Source organism: Helianthus annuus, chromosome 7 (genome assembly GCF_002127325.2).
Source record: "Helianthus annuus cultivar XRQ/B chromosome 7, HanXRQr2.0-SUNRISE, whole genome shotgun sequence".
NCBI lineage: Eukaryota > Viridiplantae > Streptophyta > Magnoliopsida > Asterales > Asteraceae > Helianthus > Helianthus annuus.
Genome location: NC_035439.2, coordinates 114,663,519 through 114,684,448, shown reverse-complemented (window position 1 = coordinate 114,684,448; position 20,930 = coordinate 114,663,519). Strand labels below are relative to the sequence as shown.

General features: G+C 36.1%; 1 long non-coding RNA gene across 1 annotated transcript; it reads left to right on the top strand.

Moving 5' to 3' along the window:
• Window positions 1-9,395: 9,395 nt before the first annotated feature.
• On the top strand, window positions 9,396-11,888 carry LOC110866681. The gene is made up of 3 exons (XR_002551420.2): window positions 9,396-10,260; window positions 10,634-10,702; window positions 11,556-11,888. It is a non-coding gene; the product is annotated as an uncharacterized LOC110866681 (long non-coding RNA).
• Window positions 11,889-20,930: the final 9,042 nt, after the last annotated feature.

Genomic DNA, 20,930 nt, shown 5'->3' with positions numbered 1-20,930 from the left:
TAATTATCCAAATGAAAAGCTGGGAGTAACTGAGGAGCAGTTGACTCTTAGCAAGGATGGAATTCTTAGGCTGAACGGACGTATATGGGTTCCGATTTATGGAGGACTACGTGATGTTATTCTCCAGGAAGCCCATAGTTCCAAATACTCAGTCCATCCTGGTGCTGACAAGATGTATCAAGACTTAAAGGCAAATTATTGGTGGATAGGCTTGAAAAAGTCTGTAGCCGCCCACGTAGCAAAGTGCTTGACTTGTGCTCAAGTCAAAGCCGAGCACCAAAAGCCGTCCGGCTTGCTACAACAGCCTGAACTTCCCGAGTGGAAGTGGGAATGTGTAACTATGGACTTCATAACCAAGTTACCCAAAACCAGGAAAGGAAACGATACAATATGGGTCATAGTTGATAGGCTGACTAAATCAGCTCATTTTCTACCCATCAAGGAGACGTATGGCTCCGATATGTTAGCCCAACTTTATGTTGATAAGATTGTAGCCTTACACGGCATACCTGTGACTATTATCTCCGACAGGGATACTAGATACACATCTCACTTCTGGAAAAGTTTCCAGCAATCTTTGGGCACGCGTTTAAACTTTAGTACGGCTTACCATCCACAGACAGACGGTCAAAGTGAGCGTACTATCCAAACGCTAGAAGACATGCTTCGTGCATGTGCGATCGATTTAGGTGGTAACTGGGATAAAAACCTACCCCTGATCGAATTCTCCTACAATAATAGCTACCACACCAGCATAAAGGCTGCGCCTTTTGAGGCACTATACGGTAGGAAATGTAGATCGCCTGTTTGTTGGGCGGAAGTAGGAGAGGTCCAATTATCAGGACCAGAGATTGTTTTCCAGACAACGGACAAGATTGTCCAGATCCGGGAACGTCTCAAGGCTGCCCGCGATAGGCAGAAGAGCTACGCTGATCCAAAGCGTAAGGATTTTCACTTCGAAGTGGGTGAAAAGGTATTACTTAAGGTGTCACCCTGGAAGGGAGTGATGCGTTTCGGCAAGAAAGGTAAACTGAGTCCGAGATACATAGGACCTTTTGAGGTCATTGAACGTGTTGGATCAGTCGCCTATAAGTTAAACTTGCCTGAAGAGCTCAATGGAATTCACAATGTGTTCCACATCTGCAATCTCAAAAAGTGCTTCGCCGATGAATCATTGGTGATTCCACACACAGATGTGCATATAGATGAGAGCTTAAAGTTCATAGAAAAACCTTTGTCGATTGAGGATCGGCAGGTAAAGAAGCTTCGCAGAAAGCACGTACCGATTGTAAAGGTCAAATGGGATGCTCGTAGAGGTCCTGAATATACGTGGGAAGTCGAAGCTACAATGAAAGAAAAGTACCCCTATTTATTTGAGTAAATCTCGGGTCGAGATTTATTTTAAGGGGGTGAGGATGTAACACCTCGAATTTTTGTGTCCAATAATGTGTTAACACGTGTCATTTGTTTATACGTGGCATTGATATTAAATAAAGGACCAATTTTGACAAACCTTAAAAGTATATAAATTCGAGGGTTATGAATGTCAACAAGGGTAAATATACTGTATAATAACCCTAAATAAATGCTTGTACCTTCAAACGAATAAATCATAAATCATACGGAAGCGAAACGCGGAAGAAAGTGAGAGATTACGAACTACAGGGGTTAACTGTGTCGACATGTTTAATTATACCTCTGAGTGACCCTTTAACGTTCTCAAGGCTTCGTAACAGTATTATACGCTCACTAGAATATACTGTATAAATTCCGCGAAGTTCCGTTTTAAAACAAAAGAGTTATACTCGAATTCGTATAAGAAGGGTTAAAAGCGTCAACAGTGAAAGTTAAGGCTTTCCAAATAATTAATAAACTAACCGGGGACTTTATAATGCGGGTATATAACACGAGGCCCCTATCGGTAGATAACCGAGGGCCAAACCGCAAAGTTACCCCTTCAAACCCGAAAGGTCAGGTAAATCATTACGAAAGATTTCGTTATTAATTACCGGATTCTGATAATCATTACAAAAGATTTTAAAAATCTGAAAAACAGACCTCTCGCGACCCGCGTGAAGGTTAGGCTTAAGTGTAGGCGGGCCGCGAGCCTCCTAAATTACACGCCTGATATTTGAACTTTAGGCGACCCGCGTAAAAGTGCATGGGAACTCCCATGCGGGTCGCGTAAAGTGCCCAGATGCAGAAACATTGTAGTTTCTTGCCTTTTGAGCATTGTGAACGATCAAACCTCAATAAATGAGGCATGGGCACCCTACACTTGACCCATACACCTTAGGGACACCTGCCCATGATCCATGATCAATTGTAGACTGTTGTGTAATGATCTTGAAAGCTTTTGAGCACTATAAATAAGCCACATTGGCTCATAACATTCACACAACTCAAACATACATCTCTGATCATTCTAAGGAGCTCCCAAGCACCCTTCTCTGCTCTATAAGCAAGAACACACTTCTGTAAGTCGTTCACAACCATTTTGGTCATACATTTCCATAGTTTTAGCCTATAAACACAACCGTCGTAACTAACGGTTGACATTACAATAACTTGCAAATGGTTCAGTCTTATGACGAATCAAAAGTGGTTATGAGTTGGTATTTATGTGGGTAATAAACCTCTAAAAAGGTTCCCCCTGATCACCACTCTAACTATGTCAAATATCGAGTCAAACGTGCGGTTAAAAAGTCAACAGAAAGCTATTTTAGCGATTTATGCATAATCTGTAATATATAAGCTATGGAACCTGTTTTGACACTCATAAAATATGATATTAAGTATATAAACTTGATTGCGCTCGTTTGAATCGACCATTTGCTATATTGAACCGGTTCGGAGCCGAATGTCGCAAAAGTTTGACTTTTGCTTTGACTTCAGTTCTGACCCGTTTTAGTGAGGTATAAATATACCTTAGGACTCTCTTAGGACCAGGTCACATGTTGGTATAAACCTCTGTGATCGGTTCATGAGTTATCCGAGTCTTATGCGCATTTCCGTCATTCGCCTAAAAGTTGACCGTAACGGCCTTTTGAAATTAAAACGAGTATTCCGGACACGTGAACGGACCAGAACCTTGCTTATTAAATTATAGGCATGTCCTTAAAGTTTCACGTCAATCCGAGGTCTAGAATGAGAGTTATGCTAAATAGCGCATTTAAAGTAAACTTTAGTAATTAACGGCGCAATTAGCATAACACCTATCTAAACCAAGATTCCGTCACCAAAACTTTTACCCACTATATTAAAATAATATTTTGGGAATTTTAAAGATTTTTAATAATTTTTACCTCGCTCATAACCTGCGGTTATGGCTACGATTCGGTAAATACCGAATATGCCCTTTTCGGCCAAAACATGAGTTCTACAAGGTCTTTTGACCCGATTCCAGTTGCTACTGATTTTAAATAATAAATAAAGTATTTTAAGCTTTATAAGCTGTTCGGGAAACTCAGATTTCCTGTAGAACTCGAAAAGCCCTTTTAAAGTCTTTAAAATGACCGAAAAGTCCCTACGGGGCATAGTATTAATTTAAACTCGTTACGGGCGTCACGGAAGGTATCCTACTGATACCACAACCCAATTAAGGCATATTGACTTAGGAAATAAGCGTACGACTCTCATAGTTAACCGTTTCGCCTATTGCGCGCACGGTTCGGCTTATGAAACTAGTTTTCATAATTTAGCCGATACGGGTCAAATTATATTATTTGAACCCCCAAAATCCAGAGTGTGAACCCTGAACCCATATAAAACAAGTCTCTGAACTTGTTTGGGGCAGAATCACATTCCATTCTCGGTTTTCGCCTTTTCGCGCGATTAAACCATATCTATATATATCGGAACCAACCGGTCTAGGCTACGGCCATTATAAAGACTCGTTAGGATTCTAAGAGGTTAATTAAAACCTTCGTTCCAGATTAGGAGCCCCAGTAAAAGCTATCGGTGATTTAATCCAATTAAGGAAATATACTTGCAAAGGTAAATACTTTAACTTATTTCCCCTATAAGGGCTTGGGTTACGGTATATTAATACCGCTTAATTGAGCATTATATTCTTCCATCGCTTAGGTGGTTAATTAAATAATATGATCGGCTCATTTAAACAGTTTTGTTTCTTAAAAGCCTTTGGGGGGTTTAATGACCGTTGTCCCGGATATCCTTGGCATCATTTTACGAAATGGCCACGACCATCGACATCCCGGTGTAGGCGTACACCCGGTATAAAGTGTCGACATTAAATTAAAAGACGTAGCCGTTGGTTTTTATACTACGGTTTTACGCAAACGTGGTGTGTCTATAAATCTTTAACCCGGCACGACCCGGGCTACTGAACGCATAAAAGAACATGTAAAACGTTCACAAGATTTTATTATAATTTTCCCAAGTTATAAAAGAGTTTGTGCCTTGTGCATTCAAATCAATTTTAATAAACATTTTCAAATGTGTCAGTTGAATGTATTTACCAGTGTAAACTGACGTATTTTCCCCAAAAAGATTAAGTGCAGGTACCTAAACGTAAGTTGGCTGGTATTAGCTCCCTAGCGTCGTGATAAGTCTCGCAAGCTTGATTGCAGTATCTGATGGAACAAATACTTTATGTTTATTTATGATCCACTGTGGATATATTCAACCCCTGTAATACATTTGATATTACAACCAGAGGTTGAAGTTTATATATTTATCTTATGCTTCCGCTGTGCATTATATAATTGTGTGGTTTGACTATATTGTTGCCAACATCGTCACGGTAATCCCCCACCGGGCCCACCGGTGAAACACGTGGAAATCGGGGTGTGACACTATGTACTGAACTCCGTCAGCATTTTTCTGATTTATCTGATAACTGTGCTATCTTTGTTTCGTGCATCATTTGAATCAATAAGTGTTGTATACAATAATGATATGTCATTTTCAATATATGATGCACATGTATGTATGATAACAATAATCAGAAAGCAATTTAAATCATTAATTGTAATTCAGCACAATCATTAAGCACTAATCATTGTCTAATCATTGTACGAATACACGCAGATTTGACAATTGTCACATGAAATGCTCATTAATACGTTGTAATATTCTTTTTTTAGTAATATTATATAAAAAGGCATGGCTGTTTGAAAATCAGGGATGAAGTAGGTTCATGCGAGAAAGACCATGATACCTTTTCCCCCTTAAATTAAAAAAAAAAAAGACAATTATCAAGCCCATATTGTCTTTTCCAATTAGCACATAAAATCCCTCTTTTACATGATTTCTTACCTGTTTATTAAACCAAAATATTCATACCCAAATCCATCTATAATCATAATAAATATCATTTAGTGACCAGAAATATTAGCACCAAGATGGGAATTTTGAAAAACATAATCCTAAGTTTTAATCCTATTAGGGTGGTTGGTGGGGACTTTGATCAGGGAGGGGTTGCCACACGGGAAAGGGGTTCCAGCCTCAAATCGGTGAGCGGGGAGAGGTTTTTTCGGTGAGTATACAATGATCGGGAAGAGGAGGGGAAGGAGGAGAGAGGAGGGTTTAATGGTGGGTCTCAAACTCTTTCAACCAATCACAATTTTTTTTTTAATTCCTTACCACTCTCCATGTGTTTGACCATTGTCAGTGATTGAGAGTAAAATGGGAAGCGTAATAGGGACTTGACATGACATGATATTATTGGCTAGAGAATAGCTTAAACACCCTAATAGTGATTGAGCACCCCCCCCCCCCCCCCTTCACCCAATATATTTACACCAAGATTGGGAATCACATACTCCGTACTTGATTCACGTTTGGAATTTGATTACTCCTTACTTTTATGATTTATCCCTCTATCAATTTGCTTTCTCTTTCTCGTATTTTTTTCTTCTTATTTGAAACCATCGATAGCCCCACTTTCCCTCGTATCTTGAAATTTCATTTATATTGTAAGCATTTCTTATTAATATTTATAGTTTAACTAAAAACACTAGGTAAATAAAACCTATAATTTAATTGATAAAACTTGAGATAAAAGACTTCAACAATGTTCATGCATTAATAATTTGATATAGTGTATACATAATTTAAAGTTAAATAGTCATAACAAAATATTGTTATTCCTACCATGATTCAATTAATATCTACATATACTATATATAAGCATTTCCCATGTACAAATTTGTAATTTCCTTCACAAATTTTAAGACGTCATATCAAAGGTCAAGCTTATTTCCCCAATTTTCATACCCTGCTCCCAAATTTGCCCATCTTCAATGAAGTTTCAATGATTCTCAATGTTTCAGCCTTCTCTATTAAATTCGATCATCAATTTATGTAATCCAATCGTTTCTTCTTCAATGGCCCGTCCGTTTCTAGCAATCCCACGTATTAAGAAGTCATCATTGAAATCACGCACAAGTGTGTTGGTGGCGATGGAGAAGTTGTTCATATTTTAGGTTTCTCTTCAGTTTCATGGTGGGAGCAAATACCCTCACATTGAAGACGCCAATTCAATCGCCCCTTTCGGCTATCTACAGTCAGCAATGGAAATCAGGAGACAACATTTGTGATTATAGTTCCTGATCACCAGGTCCGAATTAGTCTTTTCTCTTCCACGGTACTTCCCCTAATTGAAATTGCTATGAATTTAAGGTTTGTAGTTTCCTATTTTGATGATCATAGATTCAAGTTAGATTTCGAGTATTTTGATTGTTTAATTTATATGATTTATGCTCAATGGGGAAGGCTATTTGTTTGTTGCTTTCTCATATTTTGATAAAGATGGCAGTGGCTATATGCCTATATCACCCTTGATGAACTCCAACAAGTCTGCAAAGAAATCAGAGTAAATGATGAATCTTATAAGTTGCTAAATCATAGTGATTTTGTTATTTAGGTGTTTTTGATTTTGTTGAATTAGCTGTGTGTCGTTAATTTGTTTCTATTACGAAACTAATTGTTTCATTTCGTATAACGATTAGAAGATTCGTAGTGACAGGAATAAGATATTGTGATTGCGACTGTTTTTATGTTTTGGATTATGTAGATATGTGGTTTGGATGTTGTTATGTTGATTTATAATTTATAGCATTTTTATAGTTTGTTTGTGTTTTAGAACGAGTTGACACTAACCCGCGCGTTGCTGCGGGGCATAATAAAAGTGACAGAAGGTTTTTGATTATATGTTAAACTAATACCAATCGAAACCAACTTAAAGGACAACTTATTGCTTTGAGGTGAGTGATTTTTATACTTAAAAGCAATTTCGCCCCAACCATTCTATAAAAAAAATGCCATAATGCAACTCAAATATATCCGAGTAGATAGTCAAGTAAACATACAAAAGAAAGTTTCTATGAATACGTGATCTCATGAAATTGTACTATTCTTGATGCAATAGTAACTTAAATAAATCTTGTATGTTGGCAAACAGGAAGAGCCGTCCCCGAAAACTTTTGAAAAAATTTAGGCCTCAGGCGACGAAAAGAATTGGGCCCAAAATTATGGCTAAGGGTAAACGAATTGCAAAAATAAAAACTTAGTGATGGAGCAAAGGCTTGAACTTGAGACCTTTACGTTATTTTGAGATGGTTTTTGCCATAATAAACGGATAAATATACTAAATATATAATTTGATAAATATATGCAAGCTTATAAAGACTTTTCGGGCCCTTTGAGATTTTGGGCCTCGGGCGTCGGCACAGGTTTGCCGGGCCCAGATCCGGCCCTGCAGGATGGAAGAATCTCATGGATCGTAGTCATCAATTAACATGTGATCCGAAGGTTAGAAAAATAACTATGTTCGATTACTATTTATTTAACACCAAATATATATCAAATGGGTCTGCTTTAAAAACATGCATAGAAACATTTATACACATCATATTTAACCGTAGTCATCAATAAACACCAAATCAATATTCAATACATGATTGTGCAAAATGTTGTGCAGATTATCCTTCTTCCTCCTTGAATCCTCCATATTCTTATGGTACACAAACGCGTAATTAGGATACACCTAAACGGTAAGCAGTTTCTAACCTTAAGGAAAGCCGAACGACACCCTAAACTATAAGCAGTTCAACATATAATCAAAAGGATACACCTTTTTGCAAGCCCAATTTAATAACAGAAGTAATAATCAAGCATGTTGAACATGAGATCATTAAACATTTTATATCTTATATGATGCGCTCACTGATCCAAAAATAAATACTAAACATTATATAATCATCAGGCATTCAAACAACTTTTAAAGGGGATGTTCCAAATGCGAAACATGCAAGTCCGATTCACACGACTATTTCACGCATTGTAGGCACTTTACCATGGTTAGCCGAACCGGTATATTCGATATTGGTACCGGTATCCATGTTTCCTGTTTTTCGAAATCAGTATTTATCATCGGTAAATAGACTAAAATAGTGGTAGCGGTACCGAAAATAACCGGTACCAAATACTCATCCTTAATCCAAATTGCAACAATTACACAAATAAAATGGAAAAACAAATCGCATAAACGTATTTTTTTACGGCTGGGGAAATATTTCGTTAAACAAACCCAAAAGTGTTCAACAGGTCTAGAAAGTTTCTAGACACATACAACACCCAAAACTATTACACATACATGCCCTAGAACAACAAAAAGAAACAGAGACTCCTCGACTACAATATTTAATCACTCGGGATGTAATTGCATAAAAATATAACTTGAAGTATGTGGGATTTAGATTAATCCAACCATCCATAAGGAACGTAACTCCAGAAGGGTCGATTACAACGAACTCTGCATCGGAGCCGTTGGTGTGTGATCTGTAAATGATTCTGGTGACATTCCGTGAGAAGGTAACCGCCATCGTCGGCGCTAGTGACCGGATTATATTGGAGTTAGAAGATTTGTGGTGTGCGACCTTGAGAAATGAATGTCGGAGGAAAGGAAATTTGTGGGTGTAAAGTTTATTGGTGGTTATATAAGAGAAAAGACATCACAAATGGATTGAGCGGTTTGACTTTTAACAGGATAAATAATTAACAATATTAAAAATGGAAGAATACAACGGTTCAGAAAGCCTAAAAATTGAAAAAAATCGCACCGGATATGAATCGAACCGTCGTCAGACGCTATGTAAACATTTGGGACTACCCGTGCGACAGACTGAATTTTGTGATACACAATTGTTTCAATTCAATTATTATATAAAGACGCGTTGATTAATTAAGTTTGGTGATGTCTTATAGTATTATATATTATTATATAATTTAATAATTAAGGAAAGGGGTATGTATGTGTGGTTTTTTAAAAGTCACAACTTTTCATTCTAAAGAGGCAACCCAAGTTACTTTTTGTAGGGTTATATAATTAGGTCTGCTTTGTTTTTGATGTTTAGGTGGTTAGTTTTGAACAGCTGAGGAAAACAAACACGGTGATCTTCTCCACAGGTATCTGTACCTCTTTCGGCGGGTTGACATTAGGCAAGTTCAGAAAACCACTCAATATCTCATTAGATCTGTAATGGTAATATTTTTCTTTTGTATATTCTTGTTGTGAAACTTGTTTTCTTTATTTTTCTTCGTCTAGCATCAGTAGTTGATTTTATGGGTGGGAAAATGAGTGGGTTTGGTAACAATTCGTAAGGGGTAATGTTTTCATGCAGGTTGGAGTGGTTGTGCCGTGCTGGTCACACTTTTTGTTCACTTTCTAAAATGTGTTCATAAATTATTTGCGTTAAATAGGCTTATATTATTAAATAAATTGTAAGGTTTGGAGTAAAGTGATTTAGTAAGGTTGTTTGCACTAAAAATGCACTTCAAACTTTTGACCCATTTAGCCTGCCCTTTGGCAGCTAGGTTTAGCAAGTGTTCCCTGTGATACCGGGTCCGTTAGTTATGCATATCTATGTTGTCAAAGATGCAAGGCGGCAAGGTGCATAGGCTGATCCCAGAACTTAAAAAAACATGATGGGGAGAAGGGTGTTTCGGGCCTTTCGGCGGTGGAGGGTAGTATTGTAATTTCGGAGAAAGTGTCGAGTGCGGCTGGGACGGTAGCGCGAAACGTGTTTGAAGTGGATTGTGTACCGTAGTGGGTTTCACTTCTATCTGTGGAAGGAGACCCGAGATGGAAGATGTGGTTGCGACTGTGCCTAGATTCTTAAAGGTCCCTATTCAAATGTTGACCGGTGACTGCGGTGTTGTTGACCGTTGAGCAGACGTTTGAACCATTTGACCACCCATTTCTTTGGGGTCTATGATGGGCATGGTGGTTCTCAGGTATGTACAGTTTCTAACTTTCAGTAACATTTGAAGTGTGATTGTGAATGGTACAGTTTTTTAAGGTCAAACTGTATACTTTTCAACTTCGAAACTGTTACAACTAATTTGTTTTAAATAAATCATTATGCACTTAGGAACATGTATATACAATGACCTGTAAAAAAGAGACACACCTACCAAAATTTATACTAATAAATCATCTCATGTTTTCTACTGTATCCTCACTATGGCTTTAGATACATTGAAGGTTACTACAATATTTTATACTAATTTTCCTATTAAAATTAGTTTTTTTTTCTTTCCAATTATTGTTATTGGGGAACATGTATATTTATGTTTATGTTTCACAACGATTTGGTTATGTTGGAAGGGAATAGATGAGCAAGTGGAAGACTTGGGAAACCAAAACAAATACAAAACAACACAGGTCCTCTAGATGGTACGTCACTCATTCAAGTTATTATTATATATCAAATATCAAATTACGTTAAAATGATAAAGCCAAATACATAAATATTATATTTATAATTATATAAGTATGTAGATAAAATAACTAATACTTAAAAAAATTACTCACGAGCCAATGTCGGGCTTTAGACCTAGAGCTCGAAACCATCAGAAGTTGAGATCACACTCTCTTAAGTTACACGACCCATTCCGGTGCTTAGATGGCCCAGGACTCGACTCGACTTGGCTTGTTTAATTATAAGAATAAATCTTGTGAGCCAATCTCCCATTTTACTTTGGATCGTAAGTCTCCATGCTCTATCTTTAATTATAGACCTTTTACATTTTGTATAGCACAACTAAGGGGGAGGGGTGCTTACCTTAAAACTATGGGCCCTACCCATTTTACTCTACTCACCTACCCATAGGGGTGGAGGTGGTGTATCCGGTTCAGGTACATACCCGCATGACGCCCCCTCCACCCTAACAGAATTGGTGACCGTTTTTCTTGTTGAACAACATTAATGTAACCAAAAACATTTCACAAATTAAGGGATTAAGATCACAATTCAAGGTTTTCTTGATCGAATAATCTTTTCATTAAGCGAAGGCTTTTAATTATTAAATAAAGCATTTAGTGATTATCTTGAATAAACTATTGTTAAGAGTAGTTTATTTTCGTGTTAATAACATAGATGGCTACTCAAATTACTATGGGAATCCTCTTGATAATTATATAATGCTTTATATGGATGTATCACTTTGATAGCATTATAAGTTGCTTTATAGACAATGGTAACTGCGTAACACTCAACTGTTTTTTTTTTTTTTTTTTTTTTTTGCAGCAAGAAGTTCACCAAAGCCGCATTATAGGATGAGATACATTCAAACCATAAGATATATATTATATTAATATGTTTTAATGTTTTTCTAATTCATCTTTTAATTAATTCTTAAACGCAAGCAATCCTGGGAACAAAGGAGAACGACAACACTTTTGTATAGCTAAAGTTATTTTTGCTCATTTAAAAGCAAACAACCCATCGAACCGCGCCGTGCACACCTTTAAAATCACTAATGTACGTGTTACCCGCCGCAACGCGCGGGCACGCCACTAGTTATTTAAAAAGAATGAAATATTGTCAATTTCGGGAACTATATATACACGTGCACTAATGTTCCCCAAATGGATTTTTATAAGAGTTAAATGCCCGGATAGTCCCTGTGGTTTGACATTTTTTCACCTTTAGTCCCTAACTTTCTAAAATTACCTCTATAATCCTCAACTTTTCAATTTTCGTTCCCGAATAGTCCCTGGCGTGAATGGAGGTTAGTTTTATCAGCTAAGTTGGTGTAAAATGACTATAATGCCTTTAAATAAAACAAAATGAATTAATTAAGTATTATAACAAAGTATTTTTATCTATTATAATTATAATGGGCTCCACCTACCCAACTCACTTCATCTTCTCCACTCTAAACTCTAAACCCAACCACCACTATTCTCACCTTTCACCACCACCATCCACGGTAATCACCCACCATATCATCGAACCTCTGCTCTCGGTCAACCGATAATAATAATAATCAGATCGCTAAAACTACTGAACCTGTTGCAGATCAGCCCGCCAAAAAAACTCAAACCACCATTGAAACCATACCAACCGTCGAAACTGCAAATTATAATAACATCTCACCAGAACATGTTTTCTTTGCGCAGTTGAAGCAGAAACAATATGTTAAACATGAAGCAGACAAATAAAAGGAGAAGTCCGCCAATTAATCGAACCAACAAGATATAAAGATAATCAGTTGACAAATGAATAAGAAAGTATAATTTATCATAATGTAACTAAGCAAGCAAGTGAACTTCCATGAATTGCAATAACAAATAATCTTCAAGTTTCTGCACATCTCATCAACAACTTCCAAATCAGCACGTTGCCACCCACTAGATCTGTTAATTTTGATCTCAAATCCTTCCAAATACGTATCAAAACTCGTTCCGCCATCGATATTAATCAGATCTCGCCACGAAACCTTACACGGCAACACATGCCGGTGAAACAGAGACTGATAATCAGATCTCGCCACGAAACGTTTGCACCCCACATTATCGTCTAATTTGAACCGGCGTTAATCGGAAATTGGTGTTTTTGGTGAAGGTTGAAGATGGTCGTGGTTTGTGGGTGGGTCTCTACAAATATGGTTGGAGCCTGGATGTGGATGATTGAGTGAGGGGTAAAGAAGATAAGATGGTGGGCCTCATTTAATTAATTCTTTTAATGCTTAACTTATTATATAGAGTAAAATGCCCGAATAGTCCTTGTGGTTTATTAAAATTTCAACCATAGTCCTTAACTTTATAAAATTACACCCATGCTCCTTGTGGTTTGCTCGGTTGTTACTCGGATAGTCCCTGAAGTGGATGGATGTTAGTTTTTTCAGTTAAGTCTAGATGATATTACTAAACTACCCTTACTTATAATTAAAACATTAAAAAATAGAAAAAAATAGGACTCACCTTCCACTGCTTCTTCATCTTAAACTACCACACCTAACCTCCTAAACCACCACTCTCCACCACCCCTGTTTTATAACCACCCCAACATCAACCACCACCTCTGTTTCATCACTCATCACCACTCCAAAATCAACCAACATTCTTCATCCTCAAAATCCCATAAAAACCCACCAATACCCAATCCCACAAAAACCCACCACAATCTATACCCAAATTAAAGGATTTAAATACCCCATTATAAGCTAGCCCCCAATACATTCTTTATCATAGACACAGATTCTTTATAGAGAGAGAGTGAAGGGAATCCGATTACCTCTTCGACCAGTCTCCGGTGACCCTTCGCAACACCAGCGATGACTGGTGGTTCTTGATGGTTAGGGACGGTGGTAGAAGTCGACTGAGGTGGAGCTGGACCTAGTAGCATCAGCCTCGAGAGGAGACGGTAATAGAACTTGATTGGGGTGGAGTCGGGCCTCGAGAGGAGACGGTGGTAGTACTTTTGGTTTGAGGATTACCTCCACCAAGACCCTACACTCGAGATTTCATTTCAGTGGCAATGTTTTCTTCCCTTGATTTGCATGTTTGTGTTGGATTAAGAAATGGTGCAAGTGATGAGATGCGTGTAGGTGGTGGTGGATGATTAATTGTTGCAGTTGTTGATGGAATGAAGAAACAGGGGTTTAATTAATGGGTGGATCCCACAAACAATCAACAATTTATTAATTAAAATTTTGTTCTAGTTATTGTTTTATAATAAGTAAGGGTAGTTTAGTAATTTCACATAGATTTAACTGAGAAAACTAACCTCCATCCACTTCAAGGACTATCTGAGTAACAACCGAGCAAACCACAGGGAGCATGAGTGTAATTTCATAAAGTTAGGGACTAAATGTGAAATTTTAACAAACCACAGGGACTACCCAGGTATTTTACTCTATTATATATTTAAATAGTAAGGGTATTTTAGTCATTTAACACCTACTTAACATTAAAAACTAACCTCCATCCACGTTGGGGACTATCCGAGAACGAATGTGCAAAAGTTGGGGACTATAGCGGTAATTTAAAAAATGTAGGGACTATATGTGAAAATGAAGCAAACCACGAGGACTATCTGGACATTTTTTTTCTTTTTATAATGAAGCAACATAATAAGAACTACTTTTTAATATAATTAAGTTTCATTTATTCTAAAATTGAAATCCTTCAAAGTAGGCCTTACTTTCATGGTTACTACCTATCATATATATAGTCAAAACTCAAACGCTTCAATCGACCTTTCATGATGACGATAGAATAAAAGCGACGAAGAAATATACTCCACGAAGAACACAGGTATATCTTGTCTATTCTCTTTAAAGAATCAATTAGAATTCATCTTTTATAATTGTATCAGATTTAATTATTCATATGCTTATTAATTGTATATAATTTAATCAACTTGAATTTTGGATGAAAGGTGTTACATACAATTGTTGATTTTTCATAAGTTCTTTACTCTTTGAGGAATCACCTAGAGATCATTGATTTTTGTTTTCAATTTTTTCTGATTTTGTCATGAGGAATCACCTAGAGATCATTGATTTCTGTTTTCAAGTTTTTTCTGATTTTGTCATAATTATTATTTAAATGTTTATTCTAATTCATTTGAATTTTCGATGAAGTTACAATCGTTTCTTGAATAATTTACAAATTTACATCCGTTGTTAATAATTTTGCATGACTTCTCTTTCGTAAAATTAGTTGATCCCATATTGTTTGACCTAATAATTCAATGTCAACCCATTGATTGTAGATTGTCATGTTATTGTATTCCATTCATATAAATTGATTGCTTCCACTTTTGATATGTTCACAGGAGATGGAGATTTCAGGAAAAGAAAATTGGATCAACATTAGCTTTGCAGAGTGAAGAGGTCAAGCTTTCATGACTTCACTAGTGGCGATGTTACCATGGTGGTGCAACACGCACCAATACCTCAAACACCACCATCCACTATTCCATGGTGGCCTGGGAGGAGGACCAATAACGCCATCCATCAGTTTACATTAGGCCAAAAAGGATATGTTTGAAAAACCATGCCACCACAAACGAGTATGAATTTCAACAAAACATGGTTACCTTTAAAATCGTTACTCTTAGTAGCAATATTTTGTTGAAATTTATACTTCAGTTGTTGTTGTGGTGCTTCACTAATTTCTCCTCTTTCGGCACCATGGAAACTAGTGGATGGTGGTCAAGTGGTGTTTGTGGATTTGGTGCGTGTTACGTCAACATGGTGTATTGCATGTGGTGATGCCATGAATGCTTAACCTCTTTTTCTCTTCATCCTTGTATATTACTTCAATCACGACTTCAAGTCACAAGCCACGATGCTCGATCTTCTTCCAATCAACCATTTAACATTTGTTTCATGTAACACAATTTAAATTTAAATGTAAAAAACAAAAGAACAAAAGCTAATCAAGCCGTAAAAAACAAAAGAACAAAAGCAAACCAAGCCATAGTTGAACGAATGAGAAGAGACTATGTAAAGATTGTGTGTGCTTCTTAGCAACCAAACTAGGGGTGCAAACGAGCTGAACCGAGCTGAGCCGAGTCGAGCCCGGCTCGAAGGTAATTTTTCAGGCTCGAGCTCGGCTCGTGCTCGACTCGTTTAGTATTTATTAATTAATTTATATTAATTATAATTATTATTGTACATATAATTAAGTTATTTTTTATATTTATATAAATGGTAATTATTATTATATAAACTAGTTAAATTTCCGCCCGCGCGTTGCGGCGGGGACCCAATAACTGCAAAATGTGTGTCAGTAACGGCAAGCAGATACCGAATATCAAAATATAAACAAAAAAGTCGTGAAAAGGATAGTCAATCCGTCCTAGAAAAAACGATTTTAAATAACCTAATTTATAATAATAGGACCCACACGTCCTACACGTTGGAAATTCGTTTGTTTTTAGTTCAGTTATTACGGTGCTAACACGTTAAAATATAGATGAGCTCGGTACCTGTAACGGCACCGAAAGTGTCGATCCGGAAAATCATCGAAATTAGGTACCGGCACCGAAAATGCTCGGTACAATACGGTATGGTATTTGAAGGTAAAAATCAATAAATATAGGTATGGTGCTAGACCGGTGTCGAACCAAAAGTAACGATTCTGAAAACGTCAAAAGGTGGGTACGAAATTGGTACCGAAAATGATTTGGTATAGTAAATTTGGTACCGATACGATACCGGTTTAATTACAGGATTTGATACGATTTGCTCTTAAATAATCTAAATATTCAAGTTAATTTTACATGCTACAATTCATCCATTACGTAAAAAGACAAAAAATAAAGCAAAATAAGTTGTTGTGTATATAAAACCTCATTCAAACGAAATACAGTTTACTTACTGTGTGTATGAAAAGTAATCTAAACAGTGCAATTACTTGCAGTGGTACGTTGCTACAGGATTTGATGAGCTCGGTACCAACCGGTACCGAAAATATCTTTACCGAAATCCCCAAAAATGGGTACCGGTATCGAATATACCTGGTACAGTATGGCTTGATACGGTCGGTACTGGTACGGCACCGGTATTTGAGGGTAAAACCCGATGAATACCGATGCCGAACGGATACCGAAAATACACCCAATTTGATAAATTTAATAACGGTACCGATACCCGATACTATTCATTTATTTCTATTTTTATTACTTTTCATTCAATATCTTTTTAATATTTATTTATTATTACTCTTCATTTACTGTTCATTTCATTCAGAAATTAATATATAGGAGAATATATGTTTAATATATTAATAAAAAATCAATAAACAGAAAGCTCGTTTAGACTCGCGAGCCGGCTCGAGCTCGATAAGTGAAGCTCGGGCTCGGGCTCGTTTACTAAACGAGCTTGTTTTTTAGGCTTGGGCTCGAGCTCATTTAAGCTCAGTTCGTTCGAGCTTTTTTTCGATCCGAACTCGAGTAGCTCGCGAGTAGCTCGGTTTGTTTGCACCCCTAAACCAAACTGTGGCCACGGAGGAGCACCACCACCATAATGGAGCATGAAATTCAACAAATTTAGACAAAATTTACTACATATACAAACATAAGATGAGGGAATAGTGTTAGGCAGTTGTCTGGCACTCTCACATTGGTCCGATTAATTTACGATTTTTTTTTACTGATTTAAAATTACGATTTCGTCCTCAGTTCAAAATTAGGTTTTTACCCTAGTTAAAAATAAAATTCTGCTTTTGCCCCTAGCTAAAAATTATGATTTTGTCCTCGATTCAAAATTACGATTTTATCCCCATTTTAAGATTACAGTTTTGCCCCAAATTCAAAATAAAATTATACTTTTCCTCCAGCTATTAATTACTATTTTGCCCTCGGTTCACAATTATAATTTTGCCTCCGATTCAAAATAAAATTATGGTATGCCCCCAGGTTAAAGTTACGATTTTGCCCTTAGTAAAAAAATATGAGTTTGCCCCCATTTAAAAAATTATGATTTCATCCTCAGTTCAAAATTACGTTTTTGCCGCATTTCAAAATAAAATTATGCTTTTGCCCCCAACTTAAAATTACGACTTTGCCCTCAGTTCAAAATTTTGATTTTGCCCCCGTTCAAAATTACGAATTATGGTTTTGCCACAAGCTTAAAATTACGATTTTGCCTTAGTTCAAATTTATATTACAATTCTACCCCAAGTTCAAAATCACGAATTTGCCCTTGCTTGAATTTACGATTTTGCCCCTGGTTCAATTTACAGTATTGTCATCACTTTAGCTTTTGCCAAATTACGATTTTTACCCAGTCATAAAATACAACTTTGACCTCAGTTCAAAATTACAGTATTGTCATCGTTTTAGTTCTTTTAGCAAAACTATAAAAGTGTGTTTTGTTTTAATTGGTTGACTCGATTTAATTTTTTTCGTGTCAAGGAGCTGTGTAACACTCGCTCATTAGTCCTGACAAATTACAGTTTTGCCTTGGGCTCAAAATAACGGTTTTGTCATCATTTTAGTTTTTTTCTAAGAAAACTATAGTAGTGTTTTCTTTTAATTGGTTGAGAATATTTGGCCATCGCCCCGCAACACGGGCGAGGCATCAGCTAGTTAAATATGTAGATCGTGTTGGTTGAACGGTTTAACCCAACAACCCAAAACCTATCAACCCTTTGGAAGCAAAAAAAAAGTGTTCATAATGTTTAATTTATTACAAAATTTATTTATGTTATTTTAATTTATTAACTTTCCACATTTTACTTTTTGTCCAAGTTATATAGTGTCACATCCTGACTTTTGCGGAAGCGTGATTATTGGTGTGACTTTCTTAATACCATAGCATTCAATCATAACAACGCTATATGATAAAAACCATAAGATGTTCATCCATTAATTAAGTTTGAAAACAACATAACATAATTGTCTGAAACGTTAACACCAAATTTTAACTTACAAACCACAACATGTTTGAAAGAGTTCACTAGGACTCGACAAAAGACCTTAAAGAAACCCGAGTTTAGAACCATGTATCTCGTCCAGGATTAAGATACATCTTTTAAACCCTAAAGACTTGGATGACATCTTTTATTCATGCCGCAGCTTGAGACATGCAAACACCTGCCAGATCCACTTAGTTCCCTGAAATACATGTAATTTGAAAACATCAACAAAAGTTGAGCGAGTTCATGTGTTTGTGTATGAAAAAACCTTTAAAGTATGTCTGTATGTATGTATGTCCCTGGTATGTAGCAATAAGGAAAAACAGATCACCAATGGTTTGCAAGGCCAATGGTATGTGTGAAATGGTGCAGGAAAACTCAAACCTAGCGGAATTTTGCCACGGCATTAGTTTGTGGACATAGTCACCACATGGGCCACCCTGGTCCTCATGGGTGTGGGCTCGCTACACCTAAATAGATCTATCACTCATGTCCCTCGGTCCTACGACGAGGATTAATGGCCTTAAGTGTTGTACCCACCTTTCACATGATCAAGCAGTAACCTTCGTTAGCTAACCATACCATGTATAAAACGTTTGTAAATAATTGTAACATGTATTTCACCCCTGAAGTTATAAAACTGAAAACAGTTAAAAGAAAAGGGGGACATGAACTCACAGTTTTGAGTCTTCGGTACTCGTAATTCAAATCTCCTCAGCAAACACGACTCCCTACAATGTACTAGGGTCTATTAGACGAACGGCCGTGCCTTGCCTTAGTATTTACGTTTTTGACTTACGTGTCTTTTATGTCTTCAATATTATTCCAAGTTATAATTACTTGTTAAAATAATAATTATTTTAATTTTAAATTATATTAAATTTTGGAATAACTGTTAAACAATATTTTTGTAACAATACTTTCATTTCTTTCGTATCCAAAATAATATTTACCAAAATATGTTCATAAATTTATTTTCCAGAATATTTGTAAGTTACATTCTTGCGTTTGATTCCACAATATTGTGAGTGTAACTTATATATTTATTCCTTGAGATTTTTGGTAATATTTTGGATTGTAAATTCTTGGTATTTTGTTAAGTTATATTACTTTAAATCCTAAAATAATATAACTAATATACATAGTATACAAATAATCACACACAATGTGTCTTTAATGTAAATATATATTCTAAATACATATTTATTCATTTTTTATTTACAAAAACCAACCACCAATACTTGTATTTTCTAAACAAAATCTATGGCAAAGTTTGTATTGAAAACCATAGTTAAAACACACTTGTAAATATTTGTTTAGAAAATATTTTCCTACGTGTTTATACTTTTAGAAAATTTTGCCATAGTTTCCCCTAAAAATGGAGGTGTCCATGCTATCAAAGCATATCATTTTCTTTTCAAAATCATCACACACAATCAACAATCAATCTACACTTACCGAGTGCCAAAACAATGCTATGTACTTAATCATGAACTTGAACTTTCATAAAAACTTGTAGTAACTTGGTAGTGTGTTTAGTAGACTTAGTTCCAAAATGTATTTACTTCTTTATAAACTTCACTTCTTGGAAGATTTAGGTGTTTACAACTTGTAAACATGTTTTACAAAAACATTTCTTTATGACATCTTCTTGTTTCACATGTGTTTATACACTTGTTTTACCACCAAAAATAGTGTTTGTTTAAGTAAGAACCAAATCTATGTAAATATTGTTATTTAATTTGGTTTCTTTGGAAAACTATTTTTGAAATCATTCAAGTTTATGTCTAGTAAACATGTTGCATACTACATCATACACAAAATCATTTTAATTTTTCAAGTTCATGAAAACATAAAGCATGATGATCTTGGTCTTTCACAAGATCATCACCTTAACTTACTAGATCATGTGTTTACTCACAATCTAGTAGGTATCTTATGATGTCTAACATCACTAACACAAATCATCAATCATCAAGAAACAAATCAACACAAATCAACATGTATTCATATGTTAATAAGCTTTTGTTAAAGATTCATGATTATGTTCTTTAGTGTTCAACAAGATTAACAATGTTCATCATCTTTTAACCATCAAAATATGAAGTAACAAGAGATCATAAGGGCCTTACTACTAGCTCTATGGCTAGGGATGAACACAAGATGTTGAAGATGACAAATGGGTTGGATAATAGCAAATGGGAGAGGTCCTTCAAGATCCAAGACCACCAAGCTTGCTTGTAGACTT